Genomic DNA, 3596 nt, shown 5'->3' with positions numbered 1-3596 from the left:
ACCTATATAATTATACAGGATTAAAATAAATATTAATTAAATAATAAGGGACTAAATCGGTTATTTGCCCTAAAGTATGTAATTATACTGGAAAGGACTAAAACATAATAAAATAAAATTCGAAGACTGAATTAGAACATTCAGAAGTTAGTTTCAGTGACTAGAATGAATAATTGCAAAACTCAGATGGCTACGGAAAAGGTTTAGCCATACATGTAAATTACGCATATACCCCTTCCCAAAACGACGTCGTTCGGGAAGGGATATATATAACCCTTCATAGCTGGCCCGAAGGGCCAGCAACCTCATTATTCTCTTCTTCTTCTCTCTCAAAAATGAGAGAAGAAGAAGCTCTGTCTCGGTTCTCTCTAGCTTCCCTCATCGGAGGGAAGCCGGTTATCGGGCGGCAGCCGTCTGCCGACGTAATCCCTGCCGCCGGCCACTGTCTCCGGTGGCTGGAAATTCCCAAATTTACCTAAAATATAGATTTAAACGCCCTAAGACCGAATTCAGTCTTTGTTTTCCCTAAAAACCCTTAGGTTCCTGTAGATCTAATTTTTTTACCTCCGAACTTTTGATTCCACGGTGGTTCGGCAGCTCTTCGATGGTGAGTTTCTTCTCCGTTTCTCTCCTTCTGTCTTTCGTTTTCTTTGGATATGGTTGCTCTCGTCGTTACTGTGTTGTGTCTTGCTGGGTATCTTTTTTGTTCCGTTTGCTGTCGATGGTTTTCTTTGCAGATGTTTGATGGCTTTTATAGCCATCGCCGATGTCCTCTTCGGACCGGTTTCAAAGAGGGGTTTCGGTGAGTCACCAGACTATGGTGGTGACTCACCCTAGAGCAAGTGACGTGGAGGGGCAGCTGGCTTCTGGAGGCTTCTGGCGAGGCGGCGGCTTCGTGGCTGTAGCGGGTTCGAGCATCTGGCAGCTGACCGTCGGCAATGGTCTCTGGCAGCTAGGAAGGTGGCTGCGGTGCTAGGGTTAGAAACCCTAGCTAAAACCCTAAATGTTTAGGGTTTTATTTTAGTCTGGGCCGGTTGATTGGGCCTTTATGTTTGAATTTGTAATAATATATTTAATAATAATAATAATATTTTTAATAATAATAATAATTTTAATAATAATAATAAAAAAATGGAAAAAAAACTAGTGTTTACAGCTGCCCCTCTTTACTTATTCTTGTATTAACAAGAATAGAGCAAATACGAAAAAACAATAATTTTTTTCATTTTTCTTCTTTTGAGTAAGACTGAAATGTTGAAAACATCATTCCAGAGGTCTTAAAAACATCATGCACTGCAGGACTTACAGATGACCCTAAGGCTTTGAAAACATCAAAAGCTCCCGAAGGCTTTTTGGAAACATCATGCACTGCAGGACTTACAGATGACCCTAAGGCTTTGAAAACATCAAAAAGCTCCCGAAGGCTTTTTTGGAAACATCATGCACTGCAGGACTTACAGATGACCTAAGGTTTTGAAAACATCAAAAAGCTCCCGAAGGCTTTTTGGAAACATCATGCACTACAGGACTTACAGATGACCCTAAGGTTTTGAAAACATCAAAAAGCTCCCGAAGGCATTTTGGAAACATCATGCACTACAGGACTTACAGATGACCCTAAGGTTTTGAAAACATCAAAATGCTCCTGAAGGCTTTTTGGAAACATCATACACTGCAGGACTTACAGATGACCCTAAGGTTTTGAAAACATCAAAAAGCTCCTGAAGGCTTTTTGGAAACATCATGCACTGCAGGACTTACAGATGACCCTAAGTTTTTTAAAACATCAAAAAGCTCCCGAAGGCTTTTTGGAAACATCATGCACTACAGGACTTACAGATGACCCTAAGGTTTTGAAAACATCAAAAAGCTCCTGAAGGCTTTTTGGAAACATCATGCACTACAGGACTTACAGATGACCCTAAGGTTTTGAAAACATCAAAAAGCTCCTGAAGGCTTTTTGGAAACATCATGCACTGCAGGACTTACAGATGACCCTAAGGTTTTGAAAACATCAAAAAGCTCCTGAAGGCTTTTTGGAAACATCATGCACTGCAGGACTTACAGATGACCCTAAGTTTTTTAAAACATCAAAAAGCTCCCGAAGGCTTTTTGGAAACATCATGCACTGCAGGACTTACAGATGACCCTAAGGTTTTGAAAACATCAAAAAGCTCCTGAAGGCTTTTTGGAAACATCATGCACTACAGGACTTACAGATGACCCTAAGGTTTTGAAAACATCAAAAAGCTCCTGAAGGCTTTTTGGAAACATCATGCACTACAGGACTTACAGATGACCCTAAGGTTTTGAAAACATCAAAAAGCTCCTGAAAGCTTTTTGGAAACATCTTGCACTGCAGGACTTACAGATGACCCTAAGGTTTTGAAAACATCAAAAAGCTCCCGAAGGCTTTTTGGAAACATCATGCACTGCAGGACTTACAGATGACCCTAAGGCTTTGAAAACATCAAAAAGCTCCCGAAGGCTTTTTGAAAACATCATGCACTGCAGGACTTACAGATGTGGGAAATAGTTTACTAAGTAAGAAACTATGAAAATCATTTTCTTACTTTTCAACAATTTCATTTTTAGAAAAGATTGAATGAGAAACTATGGAAATCATTTTCTCATTATTTTTCAAAATAACATGTTTATTGGGTAACATGACCCAATCTCAAGATAAGGCTGTTAGAAATAGTTTACTAAGTAAAAAAACTAAGAAAATCGTTTTCTTACTTTTCAACAATTTCATTTTAGAAAAGATAAAATGAGAAACTATGAAAATCGTTTTCTCATTCTGTTTTTTGAAATAACATGTTGATTGGGTAACATGACCCAATCTGAAGATAATGCTCATTTTTGTGGATTGCGTCCATGTCTTCTTCAGATGTTTCCATGATTCCTGTATTTGTGGTTTTTGAATACCTTTTTTGTATAAGGTATTTTTTACCATGAATCTTCTTGTTCTTCTGAAGATCTGTAAAACTTTATGTTTGAATGCACTCAGATGTATCATTGTAATGCATTGTCTATTGCATAAATGATATTCTTATGAATGCATGAATGTTGATGCAATCTTCATTTGACTTCAAAGTGGTGAACTTGGTCTTCCTTCAATTCATCATTTATTGCCAGGGTTACCTCTGGATATCAGTGTAGAAACTTATGCTATCAAGCTTGCATTTCTGTAGAATCACCTGATCAACTTGTATCTTTGCGTCTTCTTAACTTCATTTAAGTCTCAGAAGAAATGTTTCATTTGTGGAACTCTTGTCGTAGTCAGAGCTATGACCTTGATGTCCCATTTTGTCTTTGGTAACACCGACTTTCTTTGTCTGGACTTGTGTAGAAATCCCATAAAGTTTTCATCTTTGAAAAGAGAATCTATCATCTTTGAAGAATGTAGGTGTAGATATGCCTGACTCAACAATGATTAATTAGGGGAGTAGAGTCTGTTCTGATTTGACTCTTGAAACACATCATAAGGAGAATTTATCTCAATTCCTTTCATGTCTCCACATTTAATTGGTTTTCGAACAAGACAACTTGAACTATATCATGTCGAGATGCTTAACAACTTGTCATTCAACCTT

Source organism: Hibiscus syriacus, unplaced genomic scaffold (assembly GCF_006381635.1).
Source record: "Hibiscus syriacus cultivar Baekdansim isolate YM2019G1 unplaced genomic scaffold, ASM638163v2 tig00117007_pilon, whole genome shotgun sequence".
Classification (NCBI taxonomy): domain Eukaryota; kingdom Viridiplantae; phylum Streptophyta; class Magnoliopsida; order Malvales; family Malvaceae; genus Hibiscus; species Hibiscus syriacus.
The sequence above is the reverse complement of the archived record's forward strand: the minus strand, read 5'-3'. Positions refer to the sequence as shown.